The 19630-nt window shown below is 41.6% G+C and overlaps 1 protein-coding gene across 2 annotated transcripts in view; it reads right to left on the reverse strand.

Moving 5' to 3' along the window:
* Nucleotides 1-19630, reverse strand: part of stat5a (signal transducer and activator of transcription 5a) — a 57156-nt gene that overhangs the window by 23772 nt on the left and 13754 nt on the right. The window contains exon 2 of one of the 2 annotated variants that reach the window (XM_053443935.1): nucleotides 21-84. The exons of the other annotated variant lie outside the window; for it this stretch is intronic. The gene's annotated coding sequence lies outside the window, so the exon portion shown is untranslated. The remainder of the gene's footprint in view (nucleotides 1-20; nucleotides 85-19630) is intronic. 2 annotated transcript variants of the gene reach the window in all.

Raw genomic sequence — 19630 nt, forward strand, 5'->3', positions numbered from 1 at the left:
AAAAAAAAAATCCAGCTTACCTCTTGTTTTCAGCTCTGTGTTACCATGTAACAGCAGGAAACTCTAAAGAGGAGCACCACAAACCTGAGACAGAGAGACAGAGAGAGACAGAAAAAGAGACAGAGAGAGAAAGCATGAGGGAGAAAGCAGAAGGAGGAAGTGAGTCAAACTTGGTGCTTCTGAGGAAGCTTCCCCCCCCCAAGACCGGTGCATTGACAAAAAGCATGAGCGATTGAAGGCGAGCTGAAAATGGGTGAAAGGGAAAGTCCACTGAACAGATTTCTCTTTATCCCGGTAGTGTTGGACACGTCAATTAAATAACATGATTTATGAGAATGGACAAATACCTCCCATTAGTTCCTCACTGATTAGTAAAAAGGCAACGCTCTCTTAGAGATGATATGAAGGGAACTGGGAACTACTGCAATTAAAAAGACATTTGTGGGAAAATAACTGATGTCAGGACTCTAAAAGCTATAAATACCTGAACAGATATTCTACACACTTTCGTTAAAAAATAAGAAAAAACTGAAAGGAAATACAAAGATGTGAGTGTGTAAAATTACAGCAACTGCTGAGGGTCAAAAGTTGAATTCATATTAGATTAGTTGCAATTAAATTTGTATCTGTTTCAGCCCTGTGTCCTCTCTCACCCATAATCAAAGCTTATCCAAAGTGGAAGAGATAATAATTCTTGAAACGCCGGCTTGTTGGTTTTAATCATATACATGAACATAAAGATGGAAAACATGGAAGCTCCCTAAACGGTAAGCCAGAACATCTTAAATCGCCTCCTACTGGCTGGCTGCAGTAAAGGTCCTAAACCCTCTTCAATGTTAGCAGATGGATCAATTTAAAAAGTCAAAGTATGTGACAAATACATTTTAGGTTCTTATCACACAGATAGATATACATTTCTATGGTAAGTGTGGTTTTAATTTGTTATTTGATGCGATAAAAAAACTATGTGAAAGGTCATAATTGACAGCAGAGACCGAGTTGCGATTGGTTGAGACTGTGAGTCTGCAGGACCTCGCTACCGCGGCTCCACCCCAGGATCAGTGCTGCACAAACTCTGGCCCCAAATGATATCACCAGCTGCGCGTTGGCAGCAGGCCTATCTAGGATATATTGTACAATTTTATACAATGGGAGGAAGAGGAGATGTGCCGTCCATCTTTACTTACAGACTTTGTTACAGATGTTAACACTTCCTGCCCAGTGAGGGACCGAGGCTGAGTGGAAACCATCTGCGCCTTCTCTAATCAATTGCTTATTTAAAAAAAAAATTATATCACACAGCCCATCTCCTTTTTGTCAGCCTGTTCTTATCTTGTTTCAGTCATAAACAAGAAATAATGCTTTCATGAACATAGCAAATGGGGAATGACCCCTGATTAACGGGTATCATTTGCACCACAGCTATTAAATCATTATTTCATACTCAAAACAAATTATTTGAAAGCAAACAAATGCATGGATATTTCATGTAAAAGAAGTGGAGTTTTAATAGAAACAGATCTTAAGTTGAACCTTCCAACTGTGGTGAAGGCTAATAACAAACGATTTGGGTAAACATATTTTAGTATTTCTTTTAATTAAGTTTGACAAAAGGGAATCATGGTTGCCCATGTTTCTTATTCCATTAGCAAAGGAACCACATGACCTCCTGGTGAGTACGGTACTGGCACAAACAAGAGAGCTAAAATAAGGAAAGCCTTGTTTTTATCTCTTTCTCATAATTTATCTGAGAAAAACATGTGTGGGGTAAAAGGAATGTCCAAATAAAAGCAGAGGACGGTATCAAGTAAAATGTGTGTTTTGTTCCTCTAGTTCCTCGTGCTCTGTTTCCCATGCTTGTTTTCAGGACACATGTAGTGTTTGGCTGGATGGAGAGACTGGAAGGTGTCATGGTTTGAACAGCCTGACAGAACGCCATCGCTGTCATCCTGACGCACAAACAGTCCATGAAGTTAGGCTTGTCGTCATCGAGAGAGCTCTCGTTTCTGGCTGGACGCCGGAGGAACAGAACATCAGGAACCCACATGCTGGCAGAGAGCTCCAGACAAATATGCGAGTATCTTTATTTTGCTGTCTGGATCCGTCTTCCTTGGCTCAATCCTACTTTTCTCTGCCTTGCCGCTCTGTTTGTTCAGTTTAACTCTTTCTCTACCTCTGCGCTGCCTCGTTTTTCCGCAGCAAATCCCAAACAGGAGAAAGAATTTAATCTAAAAGTTTCGAGGTTGCGTCTAGAATTTGTCAAGGTCCCGTCTGTGCCTTGCTGCCTATGACCTCCGCAGCAGAACCCAAGGTCACACTGCTTCTATGGAGCCCACATCAACCCACGGCTCATTTCAAACCAAAATACTGACCTGCTTGATGCTATTGTGACTCCACTCTCACAAAACAAATAGATAGAAAACACAAAATACGATACCAGAGCTCGGCCAAAATAGATTTTTTGATTGTACTTGTGTTTTCTTTATTTCACTTCAATTTCATGCCTTCATTTTGTCTTTGTCGTAAGGATCTGATAGAGCCATTTATATATTTATATATAAACAGGGAAATATATCGGATATTGGACCGGTCTCTCCCTAACAATATTAATAACAATTCAATAATAATATAAAATGTTCTTGTCAAAAATATGACTTATGACTAATAAATGCATTTTTCCATAAAGCGCATATTGCAAAACATAATCACCGATAACGATAAATCCTTGAAAGGCTCACATCATCCGATTCCTCTCAGCCAACCGATAAATGAGTCGGGCTGTAGTTGATATCACCAGTAAAACATCTATAAAAAGCCATGACACACACAACCATCACCAGTGACCTGCCAAAAAGCCAGAAGCGCACCATCCTCACTGAGGTTTACCGATGCCTAATGTGCTTCTCCTCCCATAACTCAAACTATGTGAGGAGCGTTAGGCTGAGCTTTCAGGAGACAGAGTGATGCTGCTTGAAATGAAAAGCCTCCCGACTCCACACAGGAGGTTGTTATCTTCAACATGTTCTCAGAGGACAAAGATGGGCAGAATAATAGTGCAATATAACGCAATTAAATACTACTGCCCTCCTGTAAATGCTGCATTTGTGAAGTTTATATTGTTCAGGTGTCAAGGGGGGTGATAATTCAACTCTGTGGTTGTTTGTCAGAGCTCGTTACTGGTCGGACCACAGCTCGCTGGAGCTGGAAGGTGTTCCTGGTATTTTGTTCACTCTCACACACAAACTTTGACTTTTACCTCGACTGGCCCTTCAGGGATCATCGGCTGGTGCTCTCCTTTATCTTTATTGCCATTCTTTTCCAAAAGAGGGGGAGAAGACCTTGGCTGCATCTCCAAAGCTGTTCTCACACTCGCATATATACTGCCAACACATCAGTGAGTCAGTCAGTCAGTCACTCTGTCGATCACTCTCTCACTCAGTCACTAAGTCATTCACTGCCTTCAACTGATAAATTTCCATTTAAAGAAATAAATCCACGTTGTGTTTGACTCTTGAATTTCTCTCTTTCTCTTGCTTCAGAACCACACACAGTTCAACATTAGGTTAAAGAAAAAAAATAAAAATAATAGTTTTCTCCCCTCGGCCCCCATTTACCCAGCGTTGGCTGAGATGAGGGGAACAACTGCGCTGGCTTTCTTTTTCGCCCACTGTGCAGGATGATGGCATATTTATGAGTGGAGAACGTCTGGGAATGAGAACAGGAGAGCGGGTTCCAGCTAGCATTACACAACAGTTCAAAACAAAACAAATCAAAACCCCTGTCCTAATTCAGGCTGCACAGAGTTCTCTTTACCAGCCCAGAGAGAGTGAAAGTAAAGGCTGATTGCTTCATTTCCATGCTTCCCAAGCTAAGTCTTACAAAACTATGCTAAATGGCACTGAGAGGAGCACATACCTCCGCAAAGGCCCAATAACAGTCCATGTATGAAACCACAGGAACCCGATTTTGATTTGGATCTGCAGCAAATAGCACACACTCATAAATATCAGTACGATTTTATCGTCAAGATCCATTAATTATTAACCAGGAAATCATAGAAAAATGTAAAAAAAAAAAGGAGAACTTCCTCACAATGTTGAAGAAAGTGTAAAGAAAAGTCCTGGAACTGCTGCAAAATGTAATGGGTTCTCTCTTGACCCAAAACACACACTTCCCCCAAGCTAATCTGTCCATGAGTATTTTTCTGCATAATTCTGCTCATAACAGACAAACAAAATAAATCACAGATGAAAACATAACGTCAAAGGCGAAGGTCCGAACCAGTTCACACCAAGTAAACTCGATCCCCGCGCTTTTCGTGAGAAAACACAAAACCCTTAACGTTATCAAAGGCACGGCCTCAGAAATGTAATCTGTAACATTCTCTGTGCATGAACCTTCATCTCGAGCGGCTCACGCGCTGTCGTCGTCCTTAAAAAGCATAAAACATTTATTTTACGCAATTGTTGAGCAACTAGCGGGAGGGGGGGAGGGGGGGGGTGACATGTTTCAATGGAAAATGAGCTTGCAAACTGTGACTCTACTCCGAAAACAAGCTTTGATACACCGACACACATCTGTCAGCTCATTGGTTCCTGGAGAGGACTGAATAGCACTTTTCATACGAGTCAAATCTTTGAGGATAAGAACGAGACCTCCAGCGCTGGAGTTGGAGAAACCGACATGATGAAGTCACATTTTTAACGAGCATAAGTGGATTATTCTGCATGAGAAAGATACAGAGAATTCACTGAACTCTGAAACAGGGAGAGGATGTGAACGTGTGTGTGGGTGTGTGTGGTCCAGGTATTACTCATGTTGTGGAGACTTAAATCTGTTTAACGTCACTTTAAGGGGACAAAAAGCATGTCCCCATAACACAAATCATTAAATTGTTACGGTGAAAGCATGTTTTATGGTTAGGTTATGGTAAAATGTAGGTAAGGGTAACATTATGGTTAGGATTAGGTTAAGGAGGATTAGGGCAAATCAGTAGTAAATATTTGGTTAGGGTTAGAGTAAATCTTCAGGGGTTCAATTTAAGCCATTGTAATGTTCTCTCTGTGTATGTGTGTGTGTGTGTGTGCTGCAGGAACTCTGTCCAATCACTGGCTCTGTTGTCTTCACTTAACTTGCAGCAATCACAACTTGGTATTAGCCGCCTGTGACGAGGGCGTTTTAAAGCCCAGCTCGGTCTCAACATATCCAGGCGCGTTCTACTACACGAGCAAAGCAGATTCAACACACACGCGTGTCACCCACTCTTTCCTCTGAGAAACAAACCAACACTGTCATTCATCAACGTAAGCAGGAAACTCAAGTGCCACCCACCATTCAAACCAACTTCCCCCGTGCCCTCTTCAAACCAAGGCCCCGTCAACACCAGGCTCAAAAGGACGTTTACACACAACACGGTGCCGCAGCTATGGTTTCGTTGTGTCTTCGCATGTTCCATTCAAATTTTTGCAAAACGCCGCAGTTGACCGCAGCCTTTTGACATCACAGTAAATCAAAGACAGTCATTTAAAGAGCTCAACTAGTATGGACGTTAGGGGCCGATGCCGATGGCCTTCGAGAAAAACATGTCTGAGCTGATTTATCAGGCCTGATATTTAACACGTCAACAACCAACTTGATTTCAAATAACTATAACTAAAAAGAAGACATTAACACCAGATTTTGTTTTGCACACCTCTGTTAATTTTGAAAAATAAATGTTTTCATATCAAGAAGCACAAACCCTGATATCGATATGTCTGTGAGAGGCTGATATTGATTGATTTGATCTGTCATTCACCGATCATTCATTGATCCACAGCTGAAAATACTTTGAATCCTGTGTTTAAGAACATTACTGACTGACTGAGACATTAATGTCTAATAAATTAGACTAAATTAGACGATCCAACAGATCTGTCAATTAATTGGATCGTAGAAACCTGGCTTTAACCTTGTGTTTGGCATTTTGGTTGAGTTGAAGTAGGATTGTACTTCTTTAAACTTTACTTGAAATAGACCAAACGTACCAGTGCAAACATTTTGTCACCGTGAGGTCTGCGTTGAAGTTATTATTAAGTGCAGCAGTAACTGTGTAGACGTGACGATACACTAACATCTTTCTTTCTTGTGGCTTGCGGACGTGAGACCTGTCAGATGTCTTTAGATGATGCTGGTGAATCATCTGAAAGATTCAAAGCTTTCTTCATAACTTCATTTCACACATGAAACATGTATCAAGTCTGTGACGGTGGATTTTGACATGATACTGACATGAAGTGAAGCCAGTGGCTGTTTCAACATCTCCATTCCACACGACAACCGTTTGGCCCATCATTTTGGAGTTAAATCAGACATAAGTTATTTATTTACTTTTTTATTGAGTCACTTCAAGTCTATTCTAGTCCCAGCCAGCTGCTGTTGACGGTCAAGAGATAAAACGTGGGGGAGTGTTGATTCAGAATTTATCATCGGTTTCGGCCGCCTCCTGTCGTTCTCACTAAAAGTGTGTGACTGGAAATGACATGCAAAAGAATTGATAAGAAAGAGGAAGGTTCTTACTGGTGTGAGGCAGCTCATGTCCTCCAATAAATCGACTTGGTATCTAAGTGCAATCAACAATAACTAAAACAAACATAGTTTACAGATTCTGTTAAACTGGATGAAGATCAGTTAAAGCCTCATAATCCATTCAAAAAATCTATAAAAATACACATTTTGTATATTTTGTGACTCAGTTGTGTGTTTATCTGAAATTGAACAAGTTGGAGCCTGAGGCTTGACCTCATTCTGATTGGTTCACAGTGTTAATGAACAAAGTCCCAGAGCTAATTGTTGTAGTTTGTTATGATTTATTTAGAACAATGGTTTTGAAAGAAATGAGAAGATTGACTAAGAAACAGGACTTGACTCTTGACGCTGCCCTGAGAGAAGATTGGCAGCAGGGGAAAAAAAACGATTTGCTAATTATAGCATAATTTTGTCTACACAGCAAATTGAGAAGAGTTGAATTATTGGTGTTAAACTAGACATACACTAGTAGAGTTAATTATACTCTGGATAGAGTTAATCCATTATAATTAACTCTCAGTCGATAAATAGTTGTTGTCAAAACCGAGTGTAAAAAGGAAGTGTCACTTAATCAAATCTCTAAGTGTAAATGTTTAAATATTAACTCCGAACTTCTTACTCTAAACTCTGATCCTGTATTTCACACCTCAAGTGTTAACGTCACCCCTCCCCCCTACACCGTACGAACACCGCTCTGCTGAAGCAAGTTCTGCGTGTCAATTGGTCTGCTGAAGATAGAGCTACCTCTCAACTTTTAACGGTTACACTGTTCGGTAAGTACATGAAGTAGTATCTGATAATATTGTATTTTATATTAATATTACTCTTCGGGCACCCGGTCATTGTGCAATGGTGAGCCACGGTAACTTTACTCTTCACGCTGTTACTAACCACCCAAACACCTGCTTAATGAGCTAGAGGTTAGCATGCATGCCTGGTCTCACTGTAACGTAAAAAGTGAGTAACGGCAGTAAACGGTAAGTTTGGCTTGACGTTTTGAATGAGTGGGACGAGTCATGCACTTTGTAACCATAGATATAAAACGTGATAAAATGGTGCTAATGGTTCGGAGTTGCTAGCTAGCGTGCTAACGTGGTGCTAACGCTAGCAAGCCCTTTGTCCAAAGTAATTTCTAAATTTTTTTTTTTTTTTTTTGCGAAAATAACACAGCTCTTGGTGAAGTATAAGAGGGAGTTATATTTCTAAGTGTCATATGGTTTATCTTGGGAGACACTTCAATGTCGATTCCCTCAATGACATGAAAATAACTAACAATACTTTTTTTCTGTGCCTTATGTCTTTTAAAATGTGTAGATGCATTAATGTCTCCTGGCATTTCTTGTGGTAAGATATTTTTATTATATGGGCTAAGCTGCATGATATGGCTCACATTGACTTTTCATTTTAATAACAGTGGGTCAGATAAATTGTTCATAAAGCTATCCTCTCTTTTAATTCACTGAATTCATATAGAAAATGCTGGCAAAGGTGGAATACGGAGGAGTCCAAAAATACATCAAAATTCCACAAATTGATGAAAACTTTGACTTCCAGAAGTTTCTTCAAGAAGGTTTGTCTCCACACATTTTAAGCAAAAAAAACCCTTATAGGCCATTTTAGAGAATATTTTCATTTTTGTAGTGTGTCTGTTTTGCTTTTAAGCTTTTTATGCTCTAAATGTTTAAATGACATGGTTGATAATAAACTTAATGTAACGTTATTTTTTTTTATTTTTCCCAGTAACAGACAAATTTAGTCTGCAGGCCCAACTTGTGACTGAAGGTGTGCTCAGCTTGACTGACACATCAGAGACTGAGGTTGATGCCGACACATTCGATGAGCTGGTCAAATCAGGGGTGAGAAACTTCAAGGTTGGATATAGCCAGTATCCAATAACAGGTAAGGTTATGTTGTCTTGATTTTTTTTTTTTATCATTCACCAATCAATAAATTATTGTTTTTAATTTAAATTGATTCTTCTCTGAACTGTTTTTTAGACATTGCTATTACTTTGGATGAATCAGATTCATCTGTAGACCCATCACCATCTCCAGCATCATTGCCAGACCCTCCAGCATCACTAGCTTCGACGCCAGACTTCACAGCACAATCACCGGTTGACCTACCTTTAAGAAAATCTGTAATATCATAATACATGAACAACGTGCTTTCATAATAGGCTGTGCTGTTGACACACTGTACTTCGATGAACATTTTCATGCATACTGTATAGAAGAGCAAAATAATAAACATATTGTGATTTTCACTGACCAGCTGACGTATTTTAGACCGTTTGATAAGCAATACTCGTGAGAGTGAAAGGACATACATTGTGCTCAATGTTCTAATATTTGTGGTGCAAATCTGAAAATAAATGTTTTTAAACTGCCAAACATGACTACCTTTTTATTTTAGCAAAGTTTATTTTCCAAGTATTTTTTTAGGAATATATATATGTAAGAATTATATTGACATCTTTTAAGTGTTATGGGGGTAACACTTGTGTAGTTAAGATATAGTCCTCTGAGAGAGTTAATTGCTAACACTACATAGAAGTGTTAAAAAAAACTAACACTGGTTGGTGTTAGGCAGTGTTAAATTTTAACTCCAAAAAGAGTCAAATTTACACTAACTTAGTGTAAAGGTACCAACACTCGTAAAAGTGTTAAATTAACACTCTGAGGTGTGGACCCATATAGACACTTTAAAAGTGTTAAGATCAACTCTTACAGTGTTAATTTGGGTATGCTGATTTTACTGTGTAAATAAAGGGCGCCGAAAATAAGCAAGTGACTCCACTGTCTGCCCTCTCCCCTGCCTCCCGGCTATTACACGTCCATGCCCCCTGTCTCTCCCTCACAGTCCAGCTGCTCCATGACAGAGGCAATGCATTATCACACACACACTGCAGCAGCATATACAAATAACATCTGAGTGTAAAATCAAGCCCATATCTCACTTCCTGTGTTATGTCCATGCCCAAGTGGTGGCATCCTAAAAAAACGTTAAATCCGCAGAGAGAAAATTACACAAACCCCTGAGCAGCAGGAACGAGACAGGGTCGAGGGTTTAAACGTTAGGCCGGGGTTCGGGAAACACGAGGTGGGGTCAAGAGGCCCGAGAGGGACCTGGGCACAAACAAACCTGGAAATGCGCTGGAGTGCAGAGCAGCAGTCGGGACGCAATACATTATCCCAGACAGGACAAACATCCCCATTACATCACCCCCACTGGTCTGGACAACTGTCCTTCCCCTGCATGCAAACACCACAGGCCGGGTACATCGACAACTTCTCCACTAGAGAATCACGAATGGGTTTGTTTGTATTCCACATTTACATTAACTTGGACAAGTTCAGAGCAGATTCCTTAGGTGTTAAAAAGCAGCCGGGCCAGTTGTGGAACATCCACCTGCACTTCAGTTTGTCTCTGACCGCACACAAAGGTCAGAGTCTTCACTGACCTGTTCCTCAGGCGCAGACGTGGAGATCATGCTGGCACAGAGGAGACAGTCGAGCGGATGTGACAAACGATTCACGTTGAATACATGAAATCAAAGAGTGATCTAAAAAAAGAAGAAGACAGGGGAGACTCGTTGTCACAGAGGAGCGCATGACAAGCGAATGTGCCAGGAGCTAATAGGGAGGGACAGACGGCTACAAGAGGGGCTTTGTGCTTTCCAACCTGCCCGGAGGTCCTGTTGCTGTGCTCCAGCCCACATCCCATCACGCTGTCAACGTGAGGAAGACCGCTCATTAGTCCAGTAATGTGCTCCTGTGTGTGTTTGTGTGTGTGTGTGTGTGTGTGCGCATAGGCACATGTTGGCGTGTGCAGGTGGGGCCGCACGTACTAATGTGGAAAAACTTTAATTAAATATGGCTCACCAGACTAAATTAACACGAAGAGAAAAAGGGAACACATTTGATGGCGAAATCTCATTGAGGGCTGAACTCTGCCCTGCAGGCCTCTGCGATCAGCTCCTGTCGTTATTTCTCTGCACAACCCGGAGCGGCTGTCACCATCACGTCCTCGCATTAGGAAGATGAGCTCCTTCTCGAGCCGCCTCTGTCACGGAAGGACACAATCGATCGAGACTGTGCGAGCCGACCGTCAGGCAAACTGTGCCGGAGTCAGGAGCACCGACTGTGTGAGTGTGTGTGTCCCTTTGTGTGTGTGTGTTTGGTCGTGTTAGACACAGCTTATGAGCTAATGGAGTTACAGGCCCCTTGCTTTTCCCTGCTCTTAAAAGAATCTACATGACAAACATGTGACATGTGACGTTTGAGAGCGTGAGCGATTCGTTAAAAAAAGGACAAATCAACCGTATGACAGTCTACAAAGTCAGAATTACAAATATATTTTTTTTATCAAAAATAAAAAAGGTTGACTTGCACATGTGTAAGAAATATAATGTCAATTGGACTGAAGCAAATCTGAAACATTCAGGAAAATCTCCAGCTGAACTTGACAAAACCAACTGAGGGGAAACTGGTGCAACACACGTCACTGATTCGATGCTAAAGTCCATCGACCACACAGATTTATGGAGCTGAGTTGACTTGAGAGTGCATATTTTTTCACAGCAGACAGACTGCCAATGCTCAAGGCAAGCCAGAAAAAAAACCCGTGTGCGCATGTGCACATTCAAACGCCACTAAAAGAGGAAAATGACCAAGGGGAATAAAAAGAGAAGTGGCAGTGAGATAACCGAATCAAAATTAGACACTTCAAAAAGAAACGCATTTAATGAAACACAACATCTGCCAACAGCTATAGTATATTTTCAAAGGGTCTTGTTATTAATTTTTTTTTGGAAAGCAAACAGAGAAATGTGTTAAAAAGGCCCAGGGCCAGAGGGCTGGGGGTGTAAATGGACAGAGAGTGTTGATGTGTCAGTTTGATGCCGGGCCGTGTAGCACGAGAGCCACGGTCAACCTGACATGAGTCACTCGCCTCACATTGAACTACAATAACTCTACCTTCCATTTCTGCCATTGCAGTCCACTTGGACTGTACTAGTATGGATGCCAGTCAATATATATATACATTTCTAATAATGAAAATGAAAAATAAAACCAAAGAAATATCTATAATAAGCAAAATTTCCATTAATTGAGTCAAGCTTTAAGTCGGTGACGTTTGACGTGACGCAAGTTCTTTCAAATTAAAAGCGCAGGCCGCAAAATAATAAGGGAGTGAAATCAAAAACTAATTTGTGCCCCACATATTAACATCATCAGCAGCTGTTAGTGCTGAAATGTTAACATCTTTTTTTAAATAACAATTAACTGGATAACAATCACCCCTTGTTGTTTCAGACTGAACAGCACACCTCAGTCAGTCCCATCGACCGTGACAATCCCACTATAGAGCTCTAATTTAGCCGTTTGTGTTCTCCTCGTAGACACACACATAAAAAGACCCCGAGACACTCTTCAGACTGACAGACCAAATGTAATTGTCCAAAGACGTAAGAGTGGCCTCCAGGGAGCCAGTTACCCGCGGCGCTGCAGCGGGGGCGAGAGGCTACTGTTTGTTTTCTGGCTGTGATGATGAGCCCCTGCAAAAATAAAAGAAGTAGACCGTCTCGGACAGGCATTATGTGGCCGTTTTTCAGACGGGTGATAAAAGGCCTGTGGGGGGTTGTTGTGTTGATATTGTACACAACTGACTGAGACATCAAACAAATGTCTGAAAGTCTCAAAACACTCAGAGTACTTCCTTTACCGTGGATCGCTCAAAGTGAAAGGAGCAGTGTGCTGAACCTTTTAGGCTTGTTTTTGCCAAAAGGGACTTGTTCCGGTTTGCAACGTTCCATTGATACAGAGATTACCTTCCCTGGATTGCTCTGATTCTGAGGAAAACAAACTTAATCAGAATTGGAGAGCACATACTGTCCCCCCGCCAAGGCTCAAAAGTCACTTCAAATTCAATCAAGTTGCACATTCTCGTTGATACCAGTCCTCTAAATATGCCTGATTTGTTTCATCAAGAACCAAGAATTATTGAGAAATGGGCAAAAATGAAATCTAGGAAAAAATCATGAATCCAGGAGAAAATGTAAATGAGGTCTTTTCTTGGCCCATGTCACATCCTTCCACCAAATTCCGTGGAAACGTGTTTGGTACTTTTTGAGTCATCCTGCTGACAAACATGCAAACAAAGCATAATAAAAAACATGACCTTCAAGTCTTGTTTTTGCAGGTTGAACCTTTGCCGTCTGTGAAAGATGGCCGCAACCAGCATTAGCACAGGCCGGGCACACAGGCATGTTAAGAACGGACGTTAATTTGCAAACATCAGTTTTTTTACGAGATACGTGTCAGGAGTACACATTTCTGTGCACATTTTGACAACAAGGTGCTAAAGTTCCTTGTTGCAGCCGCAACTGGGTCCCATGTTTCGTTGAGTGAGACAAACGAGCGGGCGTCACAGTTTGAAAAGCTCTGCAGTGCAGTGACCAGGTACTGACAGACGAGAGGAGGAGCTGATGGGCGGGGAGATCAGAACGCAGATGATTACATCCCACGAGTGTTCAAGTGTGTGAGTGACACACAGTTAAAAAGTCAGCAGTGCAAAGCCAGTAGCCCATTCCTGAGAGATAATCAGTATCAATCACAACCTCACAGTAACATCCCTGAGGTTGTGGGTCTGGCACGTTATTATGGTGAGGCTGCTAATACTGTCAGAGGGAGCGCACAAACAGAACCCAGAGAGGGAAATACTTTTGTGTACACTGCAACCAATGGAAATGATCCATCTGTACACGGTGTGAGGAACAAACTATGAAATAAGAAAACGATTTTTTTTGCAATGAACACTTGAAATGTGCCGCTTGCTCTCATGCTTTAAAACAGTTACTAAGGAGACAAGACAATAATTCGTAATAATAGCAAAGATGAATTAAATTATAATTTTTTTAAACTGGTGAAACTTCATGGTTTACAGCTGAGACTGACGCGTAACTGGTTGAGTGCATGTATCGGGCATTTTGATTCCACGGATTCATCTACATGAAGCCAGCAGCGCAAGATACATGAATTTGTATGATTTGGGCTTTTATTGTTTCTGAACAGTGGGAGGAAGTGGAGACGCATCGTCCAGCTATGTTCACAGTCTATGGGGGAAGGTGGAATAAAAAAAAGGCTGAGGTTGAAGCTACTCAGGTTGAATTGGTAAATCATTGTCTCGATCACAGTCGTACCTCCCCTCGCTTCCCTGAAACACGGAGCGTAACATCTGCTAGTTTCTGCGTCACAGGCTGGAGCTGTCTGCGTGAGCCATTGAGCTGCAGTCAGTATGAGGTGGGATCAATCAGGGAGTCATAATATACTGCAGGTGACAGCTGCCCCGCCCGACGCTGCTGCCCGGCCTGAAAAACAACCACTTGTGTGTCATCCCTGGCAAGCGCTCTGGTGCGTTGCAGCTCGGGACGCACAAGTCGGACACCTTAGCGGGTGGCCGTCCCTTCCTGCATCTTTCTGCAGAACTACTTCAGTGTTATTTAGGTAACAGAGACACCTTAGTTCACTGGTGATGACATGTCGCAATGGTGGCCTTTTACAACCTTGTGGGACCTATTTAAAGGAGCTGGCCTGGCAGGGAGAGGTTGAAATATCTTTTGATTATGTTTTTGTGATCTAAGTTTATTTTTAGTCCAGAAGAATCGCTCAAAGCATTAATATATTAATTTATAACACACGAATCCCAAGAATACCTCAGGAGATGTGTCACTTTTGATAAGGTGGTTTTGAATAAAACGGTATTATAAGTCAGTTTTCCTGAGAACATTGCACTCAGATGTCTGATTCATTCACAGCATGGTTAGATAAACACACTGTGCGGTGTCATTCAGCACTTCGCAGGGAGGAGGGAATTAATGCCGCTCGCAGATCGCTATTGCTGTACTCTGTGCACTCGCCGAGTCCCTGGCAGTGTGACCTCATTGTGCTCAGCTGGCCCGCTAGCCTCCGAACCACCCCGCCCTAAGCCTCTTGCAGCCAGAGCTCCACCAGCCAATGATCTGCTTTATTCCCGCGGCTCACGCTCTCCAACCATCTGGACGGACGCCGGAGAGAAAGTCAGACTATTTGAGGTGAGAAAGGCTGCAGCCTCTATGTGAAGAGGAAACCGTGCAGTTTTTTTAAATACTTTCAGATGTGAGGCTGGATCTCCCCTTTGTTCATATTGGACAGGCGGTGCACAGCTGTACTACTACAAATAAACCTGGATAGAGTGCCTGCACATCTTTTTGGATCAATATTAAGTTTGGCATGGCTCGTGATTTTGTCCGCAAACGTATTGAAATAAATAGAGATAAGCACACAAAAGTATTTTTTCGTTTACAGTAAAGCAACAGATGCAGAGATCATCCAAACAGGTGACACAAGGGACTCACACTTATATCAACGCTGGTATTGTCAAATTATGTTATTGTCTTATTTCTTCTGGTTGCTACTCCGTTTAAAATTCTGATACAGTGTCCTAACAGGCACCACAAAAAGAGTTTTAAATCAGGATTCGTAATTAGGAAGGAAAATAGAGAAGAGTTATTATCTCCAGTGGTTTTTTTACCTTTCATGTTGCCACTAATGAAACACAAAGGCAGCACTAATGGTTTGGTTCAACCAGTTTTTCCCCAATTCCCTCAGAACTGAGCAAAAAACAGTTTAACTTCTTTCTTTTTATCAATTGAAGCTGCAGACATTAAAAGCCACATATATCTGGTGAAATCCATGATTGGTGAAAAATAACTTGACTTCTGTATTCGTCTCATCTCGGTCTCCCTTGTCCGTAACATTGACGACACACTGAGCTTCTCTGTTCGCTTCTGGATATAGAATATAGCCTATGACACATTTCTGCATTCATGCATGCACAAGGATTAGACCACAGTGCACGTCTGTGTGTGTGTGTATTTGATCATATGCGTCCACACATAGATGTGCATCCGTGCGTGTTGGTGTCAACTACAGAGGACCAGTGGGTGACATTATATAATGTGGGGGCCCAGAGGGAGTGTTAAATGTGGATATGGCCTGCAAGCTGAAGTCCGCGGCAGCAGGAATGCCGGCTTGCTGGAGCGATGCCACTATGGGATACAGGCCTGCAGCCAGTAAAACCCAACGACCAGAGATACACACTGGGAGGACGACCGGGTAGCCAGTTGTCACTGTCCCGCAGTCTGCTATAATCAGACATCAGCTCAAGATAGTGTTAGTCCACTTGGAAAAACAGACTTAGGCTCAACCTGCTACCTTGTAGAGTGCAACCACCGGGCAGCAGCCATGTGCTCTGTCAGGATGAACTGTCAGGATGCATTTTTATCTTCTTAATCAAAATGCACAGTGTTTGATTTGAAAAGAGTCAAACTAATACTGGAAAGGAGTGACGCTTTTATCCAAAGCAGTAAAAGGTGCATCACGAGATACCAGTGATTAAAGGGGTTGTACACAATTCCTGTATTTTCAACCATGACATTTAAACCATTTACTAAAGATAACCAGACATCAGTAGAGTGCATGTACGTGCCCTTCATCCAGGGGCCAACCGGGAAAGTCGCTGTAAATTCAATCAAGCTGCACCAAAGAGCAAACAAGATCCCTGCATGATTATCAATGTTTGAAAAAAACAACGCTAATGAAAGTAAAAAGAAAATGACTGAGATCGGCCCCAAAGTTTAGTGGGTTGTCCCCTGGACTATGTCCCACCCTTCCAACAAGGTCCTCTGTAGAGGTAAAGGTTGAATTCTCTAAAGTCAAATTAATAATGATGATAATTTATTTCCTTGTTACTATCTAAACTGCCCATTTTACTGCAGTGCGCCTCAATAGGTTTAACAATTCCCCTCAGTTAATAACAGACGTCTGATGACTCTTCCATCACCGCAGCACAGAGACACTTTCCTCTAAACTTGTGATAATTCATCTTCCACCTCTTTGCTTGATTAGTCATTGGCTCTTAAACAGTAAAAAAAAAAGTTTCCAAATGTCACAACGTGACATCATCAAATGCCTCACTTTGTTAAACCAACAGCCCAAAATACCTGGAGACAGTCAGTTTCTCTCTGAACTACGACCACAGAGAGCCGCAGATTCTTCGATTTGAATCCCAGAGATGGATTCATTTCATATTATTTCTCCTGTCGTAGTTCACATTATTTTTTCAGAAGTAACAAGAACATACAAAGAGTCAGCCCTTGGCCCGCCTGATGAATGATTAACAGTGCTCTCCTTCACAGACTTCGTCATGAAACCATCTGACACCTGAACTGATAAAAGCACCACTCTCCTCGTTTCTGGGTGGGAAGCTGCTGCCAAAGTCGTGAAATCCATTTTAGAAAATATGTCTCTGAAGATGTCACACCATCACCGCTTTCCAGACAAACATCTCGATGCTCGTTAATTGACAAAGCATTTGTTGTACTTCGCTGTTATGTAATAAATAACCAGCTAGAAAAAAAAACTCTGTTTGATTAACAAACTCTGGGATTACAACGTGCAACAATCAGAAGGCTTGAGGCTCGTGAACACACAAAATAATCACCCGACAAGAAGCTTAACCTACATACGGCATGAATTGGAAACAAAGAACAGAGCCAGACAGATAAGTTCACCGGCCCATGTGTTAGTTGAGGGCATTTGGGGTAACTGTCGTAACATCCCATCCCTCTCTCTTCTTAACCAAACACATGCAGCGGGAACTCTAATCTGCACGGACCTTTGGCAACACGATGGTTTTAAACCTCATCTGCTCCGTCCTCTCCACATGCAGCATGACTGGTTGTTTCTGCATGTCCTCCACCAAGATTAGATAATCCATACATATCCCTCAGTATTAGAATTTCACTAAATATCATCAAGCCACTCGCGGTGGAATGGATGACCCCAGCTGCCACAAGAAAAATTCTGCATTTCTCATTTTGTGTGACCAGATGATCGTTGAATCTTCACAGTCGACGCGGGAAGACAACGCAGAATATCTTTAGTAATATTATTTATGCCAGATCGCACAGGTTATCTCTAATGGGGCTGAAATTATTTGCATGAGCTAGTGAAGCAGAGCAAAGCATTAGCACTGAAGCTATTGTTCAGAGTCAGGCCCTGCCACAGGGACCCCACGGCCCCCTGCCACCACTCGTTTTTAAAGGCCTCTGAAGAGGAGACCAAGAGAAATTAGTACCTGGCACACATTAACACACACACACACACACGCACGCACGCACGCACGCACAAACACACACAGGGCAACATTTCAGCTCAGCCCATTTGCTGCAGCAGAGAACACACAGAAGAAAAACACATCTATTCCTTTGTCGTAAAATAAGTGATATCGTCAGATTCCTAGCAAAAACATAACACCGGCCTTGTGGAAATCATTTGAAGGAAAGATTTTGAGAAATCAGAAGATCATAAAGGTTCCGTGTCTAGTACTTCATATAAAAATAGGACTCTTAAAGAAGTGCGCCTGACATCTTTATGTGTCTGGGTACATAATAATGTGTAAATCCAAAGGAGAGTATAAGATGCCAATTATACCAAAGTAATTCATACAACAACATAACATTGTCAAAAAAATCCATAACTTGTTTCTATAGGTTTTGAGTCTGGAGTCATTTTTAAACATTCCAAACACAATTTATTGAATTAATGCTTATTAATTAAAACATTTTATAAAATATATCTGCCCTGAATCAAAGAATGTTGATGGTAAGTTTGAACTGATATGGAGGCTCGTCACAAAAGAGGAACAAGACAGAATTGTTCAACGTCACATCGCTTGATAAGAGTTCATTTTTATAGGACACACATAGTTAGACCTTACCCAGCAGTAAGTGTCTTTCAGGTAAACCACCTCATCTCCAACATGTCTACTGTGAGCAGCACCTATAGGCCTCTCATGGTGGTCAACTCAATCTTGTGCGACCATAGTCTATGAGGTTGAATATAAGCTGACATGCTCTTTAACTCCTGCGGTTAAAACAAGTGTCTGAGTTAACGCCTTACACACAGAATCACTCTTCACCACATTTTGTTATATACGCTACTGATTAAATGATGAATTATAGTCTGGGCTCCTTCAGAGAGTGTGGATGTATTGACCTTCCTGGGTTCATTTCATTTGGAAAACATCCTCATTGATCCCGAACCAGCGGACCTCCCTGCTTCTCCCCGTCACTTCACCCCATCGCTCTAGCGCCGTCCTCGTTGTCTCACCAAACAGGGCGTTAAACGACATCTGACAAGTGAACAAACAATCGGAGGGGCCTCCCGTGTCTCCAGCCGAGACCATCGGGCTCGGGGGAGACACCACACAGAGGCTGCATAGGAGGGGATGTCGGGGGTCTCTGGGGGCAGGCAATAAGCAGTTGTAATGAGGCCCCGGATGAGGGGGTTGTTTACATATTTCGGTTTGAGGGCAAACGTGGAGGCCCTAAAAAAAAACCTGGGCTTGCAGAATTTAGAGCCTGGATTTTTCAAAAGCTGTAAGAGAGAGGAGGAGATGAAACTCAGTACTGGACCAGGTCTGAAAGCCTTATGATCTAACTAAACAAGAGGGTCCTGTGGGATTTGCACGACGGTGTTGTGTCCACTCATGTGCACCACTATCACAGCTGCTCAGAATGTGTCGCTGCTTAGTGACAATTATATAGAACACATATAGGCTTTATGTGAATATGTATCTTAGAGCCCGACTAGAGTAAGGACAGAATAAACAGTTATTCTTAATAAGGTTTATTGTTAAACTGTAACATTTTAAGCCTCAAATATATTTAAATATATTATATAGTGATAATAACGTCTTGCATATATATATCTATATATATATAGATAGATATATATATCCCCAAATCCCCAAATCACTGTTAAAATGTTTGATAAGGTTCAAGAACAACTTGCATAAATAAAAACAATGTTAGCAATAAAATAATTAATTAAATGATTATTATTATAATTTTATTTTTCATTACAGATTTACATTTGAATCGTTTTTGTGTAATCCTAAAGACCCTGCACACTTCCCATGTCTTCATGTTCACAACTTGTCCAGTCACAGCAGAGCA

This window comes from Pleuronectes platessa, chromosome 16 (genome assembly GCF_947347685.1).
Source record: "Pleuronectes platessa chromosome 16, fPlePla1.1, whole genome shotgun sequence".
Lineage (NCBI taxonomy): Eukaryota > Metazoa > Chordata > Actinopteri > Pleuronectiformes > Pleuronectidae > Pleuronectes > Pleuronectes platessa.